The sequence below is a fragment of the Triturus cristatus genome, chromosome 1_1, assembly GCF_964204655.1.
Source record: "Triturus cristatus chromosome 1_1, aTriCri1.1, whole genome shotgun sequence".
Lineage (NCBI taxonomy): Eukaryota > Metazoa > Chordata > Amphibia > Caudata > Salamandridae > Triturus > Triturus cristatus.
In genome coordinates this window covers 844,731,674-844,746,628 of record NC_140579.1, presented here as the reverse complement: position 1 = coordinate 844,746,628, position 14,955 = coordinate 844,731,674, and positions in this window count along the sequence as shown.

Genomic DNA, 14,955 nt, shown 5'->3' with positions numbered 1-14,955 from the left:
ACTACGAATTCAAATTTACTCACCTGTTATCAGGAGAGAACCCAGTGCTGCATCTTTTAGACCAGCACTGACCCTGAAAAGTAATTCTAAGCGTACTTAACAGTAATTTGTATTTCCTTCCATAGGAATCCATTGTGTGGTTTTCACCAGAAAAGGTTCTAAGTGTCCATTTTTGAAACGTACAAATAGTCCTCTAAAATCAGCCGAACTACGAATTCCAATTTACTCACCTGTTATCAGGAGAGAACCCAGGGCTGCATCTGTTAGCCCAGCACTGACCCTGAAAAGTAATTCTAACTGTACTTACCAGTAACTTGTATTTCCTTCCATAGGAATCCATTGTGTGGTTTTCACCAGAAAAGTTTCTAAGTGCCCATTTTTGAAACGTACAAATATTCCTCTAAAGTCAGCAGAACTACGAATTCCAATTTACTCACCTGTTATCAGGAGAGAACCCAGGGCTGCATCTGTTAGCTCAGCACTGACCATGAAAAGTAATTCTAAGCATACTTACCAGTAACTTGTATTTCCTTCCATAGGAATCCATTGTGTGGTTTTCACCAGAAAAGTTTCTAAGTGTTCATTTTTGAAACTTACAAATATTCCTCTAAAATCAGCCGAACTACGAATTCCAATTTACTCACCTGTTATCAGGAGAGAACCCAGTGCTGCATCTTTTAGACCAGCACTGACCCTGAAAAGTAATTCTAAGCGTACTTACCAGTAACTTGTATTTCCTTCCATAGGAATCCATTGTGTGGTTTTCACCAGAAAAGTTTCTTTGTCCATTTTTGAAACGTACAAATATTCCTCTAAAATCAGCAGAACTAGGAATTCCAATTTACTCACCTGTTATCAGGAGAGAACCCAGGGCTGCATATTTTAGACCAGCACTGACCCTGAAAAGTAATTCTAAGCGTACTTACCAGTAACTTGTATTTCCTTCCATAGGAATCCATTGTGTGGTTTTCACCAGAAAAGTTTCTAAGTGTCCATTTTTGAAACGTACAAATATTCCTCTAAAATCAGCCGAACTACGAATTCCAATTTACTCACCTTTTATCAGGAGAGAACCCAGTGCTGCATCTTTTAGACCAGCACTGACCCTGAAAAGTAATTCTAAGCGTACTTACCAGTAACTTGTATTTTCTTCCATAGGAATCCATTGTGTGGTTTTCACCAGAAAAGTTTCTGTGTCCATTTTTGAAACGTACAAATATTCCTCTATAATCTGCAGAACTACGAATTCCAATTTACTCACCTGTTATCAGGAGAAAACCCAGGGCTGCATATTTTAGCCCAGCACTGACCCTGAAAAGTAATTCTAAGCGTACTTACTACTAACTTGTATTTCCTTCCACAGGAATCCATTGTGTGGTTTTCACCAGAAAAGTTTCTAATTGACCATTTTTGAAACGTACAAATATTCCTCTAAAATCAGCAGAACTACGAATTCCAATTTACTCACCTGTTATCAGGAGAGAACCCAGGGCTGCATCTGTTAGCCCAGCACTGACCCTGAAAAGTAATTCTGAGCATACTTACCAGTAACTTGTATTTACTTCCATAGGAATCCATTGTGTGGTTTTCACCAGAAAAGTTTCTAAGTGTCCAGTTTTGAAACGTACAAATATTCCTCTAAAATCAGCCGAACTACGAATTCAAATTTACTCACCTGTTATCAGGAGAGAACCCAGTGCTGCATCTTTTAGACCAGCACTGACCCTGAAAAGTAATTCTAAGCGTACTTAACAGTAATTTGTATTTCCTTCCATAGGAATCCATTGTGTGGTTTTCACCAGAAAAGGTTCTAAGTGTCCATTTTTGAAACGTACAAATAGTCCTCTAAAATCAGCCGAACTACGAATTCCAATTTACTCACCTGTTATCAGGAGAAAACCCAGGGCTGCATCTGTTAGCCCAGCACTGACCCTGAAAAGTAATTCTAACTGTACTTACCAGTAACTTGTATTTCCTTCCATAGGAATCCATTGTGTGGTTTTCACCAGAAAAGTTTCTAAGTGCCCATTTTTGAAACGTACAAATATTCCTCTAAAGTCAGCAGAACTACGAATTCCAATTTACTCACCTGTTATCAGGAGAGAACCCAGGGCTGCATCTGTTAGCTCAGCACTGACCATGAAAAGTAATTCTAAGCATACTTACCAGTAACTTGTATTTCCTTCGATAGGAATCCATTGTGTGGTTTTCACCAGAAAAGTTTCTAAGTGTTCATTTTTGAAACTTACAAATATTCCTCTAAAATCAGCCGAACTACGAATTCCAATTTACTCACCTGTTATCAGGAGAGAACCCAGTGCTGCATCTTTTAGACCAGCACTGACCCTGAAAAGTAATTCTAAGCGTACTTACCAGTAACTTGTATTTCCTTCCATAGGAATCCATTGTGTGGTTTTCACCAGAAAAGTTTCTTTGTCCATTTTTGAAACGTACAAATATTCCTCTAAAATCAGCAGAACTAGGAGTTCCAATTTACTCACCTGTTATCAGGAGAGAACCCAGGGCTGCATATTTTAGACCAGCACTGACCCTGAAAAGTAATTCTAAGCGTACTTACTAGTAACTTGTATTTCCTTCCACAGGAATCCATTGTGTGGTTTTCACCAGAAAAGTTTCTAAGTGTCCATTTTTGAAACGTACAAATATTCCTCTAAAATCAGCAGAACTACGAATTCCAATTTACTCACCTGTTATCAGGAGAGAACCCAGGGCTGCATCTGTTAGCCCAGCACTGACCCTGAAAAGTAATTCTAAGCGTACTTACCAGTAACTTGTATTTCCTTCCATAGGAATCCATTGTGTGGTTTTCACCAGAAAAGTTTCTAAGTGTCCATTTTTGAAACGTACAAATATTCCTCTAAAATCAGCCGAACTACGAATTCCAATTTACTCACCTTTTATCAGGAGAGAACCCAGTGCTGCATCTTTTAGACCAGCACTGACCCTGAAAAGTAATTCTAAGCGTACTTACCAGTAACTTGTATTTTCTTCCATAGGAGTCCATTGTGTGGTTTTCACCAGAAAAGTTTCTGTGTCCATTTTTGAAACGTACAAATATTCCTCTATAATCTGCAGAACTACGAATTCCAATTTACTCACCTGTTATCAGGAGAGAACCCAGGGCTGCATATTTTAGCCCAGCACTGACCCTGAAAAGTAATTCTGAGCATACTTACCAGTAACTTGTATTTACTTCCATAGGAATCCATTGTGTGGTTTTCACCAGAAAAGTTTCTGAGTGTCCAGTTTTGAAACGTACAAATATTCCTCTAAAATCAGCCGAACTACGAATTCAAATTTACTCACCTGTTATCAGGAGAGAACCCAGTGCTGCATCTTTTAGACCAGCACTGACCCTGAAAAGTAATTCTAAGCGTACTTAACAGTAATTTGTATTTCCTTCCATAGGAATCCATTGTGTGGTTTTCACCAGAAAAGGTTCTAAGTGTCCATTTTTGAAACGTACAAATAGTCCTCTAAAATCAGCCGAACTACGAATTCCAATTTACTCACCTGTTATCAGGAGAGAACCCAGGGCTGCATCTGTTAGCCCAGCACTGACCCTGAAAAGTAATTCTAACTGTACTTACCAGTAACTTGTATTTCCTTCCATAGGAATCCATTGTGTGGTTTTCACCAGAAAAGTTTCTAAGTGCCCATTTTTGAAACGTACAAATATTCCTCTAAAGTCAGCAGAACTACGAATTCCAATTTACTCACCTGTTATCAGGAGAGAACCCAGGGCTGCATCTGTTAGCTCAGCACTGACCATGAAAAGTAATTCTAAGCATACTTACCAGTAACTTGTATTTCCTTCCATAGGAATCCATTGTGTGGTTTTCACCAGAAAAGTTTCTAAGTGTTCATTTTTGAAACTTACAAATATTCCTCTAAAATCAGCCGAACTACGAATTCCAATTTACTCACCTGTTATCAGGAGAGAACCCAGTGCTGCATCTTTTAGACCAGCACTGACCCTGAAAAGTAATTCTAAGCGTACTTACCAGTAACTTGTATTTCCTTCCATAGGAATCCATTGTGTGGTTTTCACCAGAAAAGTTTCTTTGTCCATTTTTGAAACGTACAAATATTCCTCTAAAATCAGCAGAACTAGGAATTCCAATTTACTCACCTGTTATCAGGAGAGAACCCAGGGCTGCATATTTTAGACCAGCACTGACCCTGAAAAGTAATTCTAAGCGTACTTACTAGTAACTTGTATTTCCTTCCACAGGAATCCATTGTGTGGTTTTCACCAGAAAAGTTTCTAAGTGTCCATTTTTGAAACGTACAAATATTCCTCTAAAATCAGCAGAACTACGAATTCCAATTTACTCACCTGTTATCAGGAGAGAACCCAGGGCTGCATCTGTTAGCCCAGCACTGACCCTGAAAAGTAATTCTAAGCGTACTTACCAGTAACTTGTATTTCCTTCCATAGGAATCCATTGTGTGGTTTTCACCAGAAAAGTTTCTAAGTGTCCATTTTTGAAACGTACAAATATTCCTCTAAAATCAGCCAAACTACGAATTCCAATTTACTCACCTTTGATCAGGAGAGAACCCAGTGCTGCATCTTTTAGACCAGCACTGACCCTGAAAAGTAATTCTAAGCGTACTTACCAGTAACTTGTATTTTCTTCCATAGGAATCCATTGTGTGGTTTTCACCAGAAAAGTTTCTGTGTCCATTTTTGAAACGTACAAATATTCCTCTATAATCTGCAGAACTACGAATTCCAATTTACTCACCTGTTATCAGGAGAGAACCCAGGGCTGCATATTTTAGCCCAGCACTGACCCTGAAAAGTAATTCTAAGCGTACTTACTAGTAACTTGTATTTCCTTCCACAGGAATCCATTGTGTGGTTTTCACCAGAAAAGTTTCTAATTGACCATTTTTGAAACGTACAAATATTCCTCTAAAATCAGCAGAACTACGAATTCCAATTTACTCACCTGTTATCAGGAGAGAACCCAGGGCTGCATCTGTTAGCCCAGCACTGACCCTGAAAAGTAATTCTAAGCATACTTACCAGTAACTTGTATTTCCTTCCATAGGAATCCATTGTGTGGTTTTCACCAGAAAAGTTTCCAAGTGTCCATTTTTGAAACATACAAATATTCCTCTAAAATCAGCCGAACTACGAATTCCAATTTACTCACCTGTTATCAGGAGAGAACCCAGTGCTGCATCTTTTAGACCAGCACTGACCCTGAAAAGTAATTCTAAGCGTACTTACCAGTAACTTGTATTTCCTTCCATAGGAATCCATTGTGTGGTTTTCACCAGAAAAGTTTCTAAGTGTCCATTTTTGAAACGTACAAATATTCCTCTAAAATCAGCAGAACTACGAATTCCAATTTACTCACCTGTTATTAGGAGAGAACCCAGGGCTGCATCTGTTAGCTCAGCACTGACCATGAAAAGTAATTCTAAGCATACTTACCAGTAACTTGTATTTCCTTCCATAGGAATCCATTGTGTGGTTTTCACCAGAAAAGTTTCTAAGTGTTCATTTTTGAAACGTACAAATATTCCTCTAAAATCAGCTGAACTACGAATTCCAATTTACTCACCTGTTATCAGGAGAGAACCCAGTGCTGCATCTTTTAGACCAGCACTGACCCTGAAAAGTAATTCTAAGCGTACTTACCAGTAACTTGTATTTCCTTCCATAGGAATCCATTGTGTGGTTTTCACCAGAAAAGTTTCTTTGTCCATTTTTGAAACGTACAAATATTCCTCTAAAATCAGCAGAACTACGAATTCCAATTTACTCACCTGTTATCAGGAGAGAACCCAGGGCTGCATATTTAAGCCCAGCACTGACCCTGAAAAGTAATTCTAAGCGTACTTACTAGTAACTTGTATTTCCTTCCACAGGAATCCATTGTGTGGTTTTCACCAGAAAAGTTTCTAAGTGTCCATTTTTGAAACATACAAATATTCCTCTAAAATCAGCAGAACTATGAATTCCAATGTACTCACCTGTTATCAGGAGAGAACCCAGGGCTGCATCTGTTAGCCCAGCACTGACCCTGAAAAGTAATTCTAAGCATACTTACCAGTAACTTGTATTTCCTTCCATAGGAATCCATTGTGTGGTTTTCATCAGAAAAGTTTCTAAGTGTCCATTTTTGAAACGTACAAATAGTCCTCTAAAATCAGCCGAACTACGAATTCCAATTTACTCACCTTTTATCAGGAGAGAACCCAGGGCTGCATCTGTTAGCCCAGCACTGACCCTGAAAAGTAATTCTAAGTGTACTTACCAGTAACTTGTATTTTCTTCCATAGGAATCCATTGTGTGGTTTTCACCAGAAAAGTTTCTAAGTGTCCATTTTTGAAACGTACAAATATTCCTCTAAAATCAGCAAAACTACGAATTCCAATTTACTCACCTGTTATCAGGAGAGAACCCAGGGCTGCATCAGTTAGCTCAGCACTGACCATGAAAAGTAATTCTAAGCATACTTACCAGTAACTTGTATTTCCTTCCATAGGAATCCATTGTGTGGTTTTCACCAGAAATGTTTCTAAGTGTCCATTTTTGAAACGTACAAATATTCCTCTAAAATCAGCCGAACTACGAATTCCAATTTACTCACCTGTTATCAGGAGAGAACCCAGTGCTGCATCTTTTAGACCAGCACTGACCCTGAAAAGTAATTCTAAGCGTACTTACCAGTAACTTGTATTTTCTTCCATAGGAATCCATTGTGTGGTTTTCACCAGAAAAGTTTCTGTGTCCATTTTTGAAACGTACAAATATTCCTCTAAAATCTGCAGAACTACGAATTCCAATTTACTCACCTGTTATCAGGAGAGAACCCAGGGCTGCATATTTTAGCCCAGCACTGACCCTGAAAAGTAATTCTAAGCGCACTTACTAGTAACTTGTATTTCCTTCCACAGGAATCCATTGTGTGGTTTTCACCAGAAAAGTTTCTAAGTGTCCATTTTTGAAACGTACAAATATTCCTCTAAAATCAGCAGAACTATGAATTCCAATTTACTCACCTGTTATCAGGAGAGAACCCAGGGCTGCATCTGTTAGCCCAGCACTGACCCTGAAAAGTAATTCTAAGCATACTTACCAGTAACTTGTATTTCCTTCCATAGGAATCCATTGTGTGGTTTTCACCAGAAAAGTTTCCAAGTGTCCATTTTTGAAACATACAAATATTCCTCTAAAATAAGCCGAACTACGAATTCCAATTTACTCACCTGTTATCAGGAGAGAACCCAGTGCTGCATCTTTTAGACCAGCACTGACCCTGAAAAGTAATTCTAAGCGTACTTACCAGTAACTTGTATTTACTTCCATAGGAATCCATTGTGTGGTTTTCACCAGAAAAGTTTCTAAGTGTCCATTTTTGAAACGTACAAATATTCCTCTAAAATCAGCAGAACTACGAATTCCAATTTACTCACCTGTTATCAGGAGAGAACCCAGGGCTGCATCTGTTAGCTCAGCACTGACCATGAAAAGTAATTCTAAGCATACTTACCAGTAACTTGTATTTCCTTCCATAGGAATCCATTGTGTGGTTTTCACCAGAAAAGTTTCTAAGTGTTCATTTTTGAAACGTACAAATATTCCTCAAAAATCAGCCGAACTACGAATTCCAATTTACTCACCTGTTATCAGGAGAGAACCCAGTGCTGCATCTTTTAGACCAGCACTGACCCTGAAAAGTAATTCTAAGCGTACTTACCAGTAACTTGTATTTCCTTCCATAGGAATCCATTGTGTGGTTTTCACCAGAAAAGTTTCTTTGTCCATTTTTGAAACGTACAAATATTCCTCTAAAATCATCAGAACTACGAATTCCAATTTACTCACCTGTTATCAGGAGAGATCCCAGGGCTGCATATTTTAGCCCAGCACTGACCCTGACAAGTAATTCTAAGCGTACTTACCAGTAACTTGTATTTCCTTTCATAGGAATCCATTGTGTGGTTTTTACCAGATAAGTTTCTAAGTGTCCATTTTTGAAACATACAAATATTCCTCTAAAATCAGCAGAACTACGAATTCCAATTTACTCACCTGTTATCAGGAGAGAACCCAGGGCTGCATCTGTTAGCTCAGCACTGACCATGAAAAGTAATTCTAAGCATACTTACCAGTAACTTGTATTTCCTTCCATAGGAATCCATTGTGTGGTTTTCACCAGAAATGTTTCTGTGTCCATTTTTGAAACGTACAAATATTCCTCTAAAATCAGCTGAACTACGAATTCAAATTTACTCACCTGTTATCAGGAGAGAACCCAGTGCTGCATCTGTTAGACCAGCACTGACCCTGAAAAGTAATTCTAAGCGTACTTACCAGTAATTTGTATTTCCTTCCATAGGAATCCATTGTGTGGTTTTCACCAGAAAAGTTTCTAAGTGTCCATTTTTGAAACGTACAAATAGTCCTCTAAAATCAGCCGAACTACGAATTCCAATTTACTCACCTGTTATCAGGAGAGAACACAGGGCTGCATCTGTTAGCCCAGCACTGACCCTGAAAAGTAATTCTAAGTGTACTTACCAGTAACTTGTATTTCCTTCCATAGGAATCCATTCTGTGGTTTTCACCAGAAATGTTTCTAAGTGTCCATTTTTGAAACGTACAAATATTCCTCTAAAATCAGCAGAACTACGAATTCCAATTTACTCACCTGTTATCAGGAGAGAACCCAGGGCTGCATCTGTTAGCTCAGCACTGACCCTGAAAAGTAATTCTAAGCGTACTTACCAGTAACTTGTATTTCCTTCTATAGGAATCCATTGTGTGGTTTTCACCAGAAAAGTTTCTGTGTCCATTTTTGAAACGTACAAATATTCCTCTAAAATCAGCAGAACTACGAATTCCAATTTACTCACCTGTTATCAGGAGAGAACCCAGGGCTGCATATTTTAGCCCAGCACTGACCCTGAAAAGTAATTCTAAGCATACTTACTAGTAACTTGTATTTCCTTCCACAGGAATCCATTGTGTGGTTTTCACCAGAAAAGTTTCTAAGTGTCCATTTTTGAAACGTACAAATATTCCTCTAAAATCAGCAGAACTACGAATTCCAATTTACTCACCTGTTATCAGGAGAGAACCCAGGGCTGCATCTGTTAGCCCAGCACTGACCCTGAAAAGTAATTCTAAGCGTACTTACCAGTAACTTGTATTTCCTTCCATAGGAATCCATTGTGTGGTTTTCACCAGAAAAGTTACTGTGTCCATTTTTGAAACGTACAAATATTCCTCTAAAATCAGCCGAACTACGAATTCCAATTTACTCACCTGTTATCAGGAGAGAACCCAGTGCTGCATATTTTAGCCCAGCCCTGACCCTGAAAAGTAATTGTAAGCGTACTTACTAGTAACTTGTATTTCCTTCCATAGGAATCCATTGTGTGGTTTTCACCAGAAAAGTTTCTAAGTGTCCATTTTTGAAACGTACAAATATTCCTCTAAAATCAGCAGAACTACAAATTGCAATTTACTCACCTGTTATCAGGAGAGAACCCAGGGCTGCATCTGTTAGCCCAGCACTGACCCTGAAAAGTAATTCTAAGCGTACTTACCAGTAATTTGTATTTCCTTCCATAGGAATCCATTGTGTGGTTTTCACCAGAAAAGTTTCTAAGTGTCCATTTTTGAAACGTACAAATAGTCCTCTAAAATCAGCCGAACTACGAATTCCAATTTACTCACCTGTTATCAGGAGAGAACACAGGGCTGCATCTGTTAGCCCAGCACTGACCCTGAAAAGTAATTCTAAGTGTACTTACCAGTAACTTGTATTTCCTTCCATAGGAATCCATTCTGTGGTTTTCACCAGAAAAGTTTCTAAGTGTCCATTTTTGAAACGTACAAATATTCCTCTAAAATCAGCAGAACTACGAATTCCAATTTACTCACCTGTTATCAGGAGAGAACCCAGGGCTGCATCTGTTAGCTCAGCACTGACCCTGAAAAGTAATTCTAAGCGTACTTACCAGTAACTTGTATTTCCTTCTATAGGAATCCATTGTGTGGTTTTCACCAGAAAAGTTTCTGTGTCCATTTTTGAAACGTACAAATATTCCTCTAAAATCAGCAGAACTACGAATTCCAATTTACTCACCTGTTATCAGGAGAGAACCCAGGGCTGCATATTTTAGCCCAGCACTGACCCTGAAAAGTAATTCTAAGCGTACTTACTAGTAACTTGTTTTTCCTTCCACAGGAATCCATTGTGTGGTTTTCACCAGAAAAGTTTCTACGTGTCCATTTTTGAAACGTACAAATATTCCTCTAAAATCAGCAGAACTACGAATTCCAATTTACTCACCTGTTATCAGGAGAGAACCCAGGGCTGCATCTGTTAGCCCAGCACTGACCCTGAAAAGTAATTCTAAGCGTACTTACCAGTAACTTGTATTTCCTTCCATAGGAATCCATTGTGTGGTTTTCACCAGAAAAGTTACTGTGTCCATTTTTGAAACGTACAAATATTCCTCTAAAATCAGCCGAACTACGAATTCCAATTTACTCACCTGTTATCAGGAGAGAACCCAGTGCTGCATATTTTAACCCAGCCCTGACCCTGAAAAGTAATTGTAAGCGTACTTACTAGTAACTTGTATTTCCTTCCATAGGAATCCATTGTGTGGTTTTCACCAGAAAAGTTTCTAAGTGTCCATTTTTGAAACGTACAAATATTCCTCTAAAATCAGCAGAACTACAAATTGCAATTTACTCACCTGTTATCAGGAGAGAACCCAGGGCTGCATCTGTTAGCCCAGCACTGACCCTGAAAAGTAATTCTAAGCATACTTACCAGTAACTTGTATTTCCTTCCATAGGAATCCATTGTGTGGTTTTCACCAGAAACGTTTCTGTGTTCATTTTTGAAACGTACAAATATTCCTCTAAAATCAGCCGAACTACGAATTCAAATTTACTCACCTGTTATCAGGAGAGAACCCAGTGCTGCATCTTTTAGACCAGCACTGACCCTGAAAAGTAATTCTAAGCGTACTTACCAGTAATTTGTATTTCCTTCCATAGGAATCCATTGTGTGGTTTTCACCAGAAAAGTTTCTAAGTGTCCATTTTTGAAACGTATAAATAGTCCTCTAAAATCAGCCGAACTACGAATTCCAATTTACTCACCTGTTATCAGGAGAGAACACAGGGCTGCATCTGTTAGCCCAGCACTGACCCTGAAAAGTAATTCTAAGTGTACTTACCAGTAACTTGTATTTCCTTCCATAGGAATCAATTGTGTGGTTTTCACCAGAAAAGTTTCTAAGTGTCCATTTTTGAAACGTACAAATATTCCTCTAAAATCAGCAGAACTACGAATTCCAATTTACTCACCTGTTATCAGGAGAGAACCCAGGGCTGCATCTGTTAGCTCAGCACTGACCCTGAAAAGTAATTCTAAGCGTACTTACCAGTAACTTGTATTTCCTTCCATAGGAATCCATTGTGTGGTTTTCACCAGAAAAGTTTCTGTGTCCATTTTTGAAACGTACAAATATTCCTCTAAAATCAGCAGAACTACGAATTCCAATTTACTCACCTGTTATCAGGAGAGAACCCAGGGCTGCATATTTAGGCCCAGCACTGACCCTGAAAAGTAATTCTAAGCGTACTTACTAGTAACTTGTATTTCCTTCCACAGGAATCCATTGTGTGGTTTTCACCAGAAAAGTTTCTAAGTGTCCATTTTTTAAACGTACAAATATTCCTCTAAAATCAGCAGAACTACGAATTCCAATTTACTCACCTGTTATCAGGAGAGAACCCAGGGCTGCATCTGTTAGCCCAGCACTGACCCTGAAAAGTAATTCTAAGTGTACTTACCAGTAACTTGTATTTTCTTCCATAGGAATCCATTCTGTGGTTTTCACCAGAAAAGTTTCTAAGTGTCCATTTTTGAAACGTACAAATATTCCTCTAAAATCAGCAGAACTACGAATTCCAATTTACTCACCTGTTATCAGGAGAGAACCCAGGGCTGCATCAGTTAGCTCAGCACTGACCATGAAAAGTAATTCTAAGCATACTTACCAGTAACTTGTATTTCCTTCCATAGGAATCCATTGTGTGGTTTTCACCAGAAAAGTTTCTAAGTGTCCATTTTTGAAATGTACAAATATTCCTCTAAAATCAGCCGAACTACGAATTCCAATTTACTCACCTGTTATCAGGAGAGAACCCAGTGCTTCATCTTTTAGACCAGCACTGACCCTGAAAAGTAATTCTAAGCGTACTTACCAGTAACTTGTATTTCCTTCCGTAGGAATCCATTGTGTGGTTTTCACCAGATAAGTTTCTAAGTGTCCAATTTTGAAATGTACAAATATTCCTCTAAAATCAGCCGATCTACGAATTCCGATTTACTCACCTGTTATCAGGAGAGAACCCAGGGCTGCATATTTTAGCCTAGCACTGACCCTGAAAAGTAATTCTAAGCGTACTTACTAGTAACTTGTATTTCCTTCCACAGGAATCCATTGTGTGGTTTTCACCAGAAAAGTTTCTAAGTGTCCATTTTTGAAACGTACAAATATTCCTCTAAAATCAGCAGAACTACGAATTCCAATTTACTCACCTGTTATCAGGAGAGAACCCAGGGCTGCATCTGTTAGCCCAGCACTGACCCTGAAAAGTAATTCTGAGCATACTTACCAGTAACTTGTATTTACTTCCATAGGAATCCATTGTGTGGTTTTCACCAGAAAAGTTTCTAAGTGTCCAGTTTTGAAACGTACAAATATTCCTCTAAAATCAGCCGAACTACGAATTCAAATTTACTCACCTGTTATCAGGAGAGAACCCAGTGCTGCATCTTTTAGACCAGCACTGACCCTGAAAAGTAATTCTAAGCGTACTTAACAGTAATTTGTATTTCCTTCCATAGGAATCCATTGTGTGGTTTTCACCAGAAAAGGTTCTAAGTGTCCATTTTTGAAACGTACAAATAGTCCTCTAAAATCAGCCGAACTACGAATTCCAATTTACTCACCTGTTATCAGGAGAGAACCCAGGGCTGCATCTGTTAGCCCAGCACTGACCCTGAAAAGTAATTCTAACTGTACTTACCGGTAACTTGTATTTCCTTCCATAGGAATCCATTGTGTGGTTTTCACCAGAAAAGTTTCTAAGTGCCCATTTTTGAAACGTACAAATATTCCTCTAAAGTCAGCAGAACTACGAATTCCAATTTACTCACCTGTTATCAGGAGAGAACCCAGGGCTGCATCTGTTAGCTCAGCACTGACCATGAAAAGTAATTCTAAGCATACTTACCAGTAACTTGTATTTCCTTCGATAGGAATCCATTGTGTGGTTTTCACCAGAAAAGTTTCTAAGTGTTCATTTTTGAAACTTACAAATATTCCTCTAAAATCAGCCGAACTACGAATTCCAATTTACTCACCTGTTATCAGGAGAGAACCCAGTGCTGCATCTTTTAGACCAGCACTGACCCTGAAAAGTAATTCTAAGCGTACTTACCAGTAACTTGTATTTCCTTCCATAGGAATCCATTGTGTGGTTTTCACCAGAAAAGTTTCTGTGTCCATTTTTGAAACGTACAAATATTCCTCTAAAATCAGCAGAACTAGGAGTTCCAATTTACTCACCTGTTATCAGGAGAGAACCCAGGGCTGCATATTTTAGACCAGCACTGACCCTGAAAAGTAATTCTAAGCGTACTTACTAGTAACTTGTATTTCCTTCCACAGGAATCCATTGTGTGGTTTTCACCAGAAAAGTTTCTAAGTGTCCATTTTTGAAACGTACAAATATTCCTCTAAAATCAGCAGAACTACGAATTCCAATTTACTCACCTGTTATCAGGAGAGAACCCAGGGCTGCATCTGTTAGCCCAGCACTGACCCTGAAAAGTAATTCTAAGCGTACTTACCAGTAACTTGTATTTCCTTCCATAGGAATCCATTGTGTGGTTTTCACCAGAAAAGTTTCTAAGTGTCCATTTTTGAAACGTACAAATATTCCTCTAAAATCAGCCGAACTACGAATTCCAATTTACTCACCTTTTATCAGGAGAGAACCCAGTGCTGCATCTTTTAGACCAGCACTGACCCTGAAAAGTAATTCTAAGCGTACTTACCAGTAACTTGTATTTTCTTCCATAGGAGTCCATTGTGTGGTTTTCACCAGAAAAGTTTCTGTGTCCATTTTTGAAACGTACAAATATTCCTCTATAATCTGCAGAACTACGAATTCCAATTTACTCACCTGTTATCAGGAGAGAACCCAGGGCTGCATATTTTAGCCCAGCACTGACCCTGAAAAGTAATTCTGAGCATACTTACCAGTAACTTGTATTTACTTCCATAGGAATCCATTGTGTGGTTTTCACCAGAAAAGTTTCTAAGTGTCCAGTTTTGAAACGTACAAATATTCCTCTAAAATCAGCCGAACTACGAATTCAAATTTACTCACCTGTTATCAGGAGAGAACCCAGTGCTGCATCTTTTAGACCAGCACTGACCCTGAAAAGTAATTCTAAGCGTACTTAACAGTAATTTGTATTTCCTTCCATAGGAATCCATTGTGTGGTTTTCACCAGAAAAGGTTCTAAGTGTCCATTTTTGAAACGTACAAATAGTCCTCTAAAATCAGCCGAACTACGAATTCCAATTTACTCACCTGTTATCAGGAGAGAACCCAGGGCTGCATCTGTTAGCCCAGCACTGACCCTGAAAAGTAATTCTAACTGTACTTACCAGTAACTTGTATTTCCTTCCATAGGAATCCATTGTGTGGTTTTCACCAGAAAAGTTTCTAAGTGCCCATTTTTGAAACGTACAAATATTCCTCTAAAGTCAGCAGAACTACGAATTCCAATTTACTCACCTGTTATCAGGAGAGAACCCAGGGCTGCATCTGTTAGCTCAGCACTGACCATGAAAAGTAATTC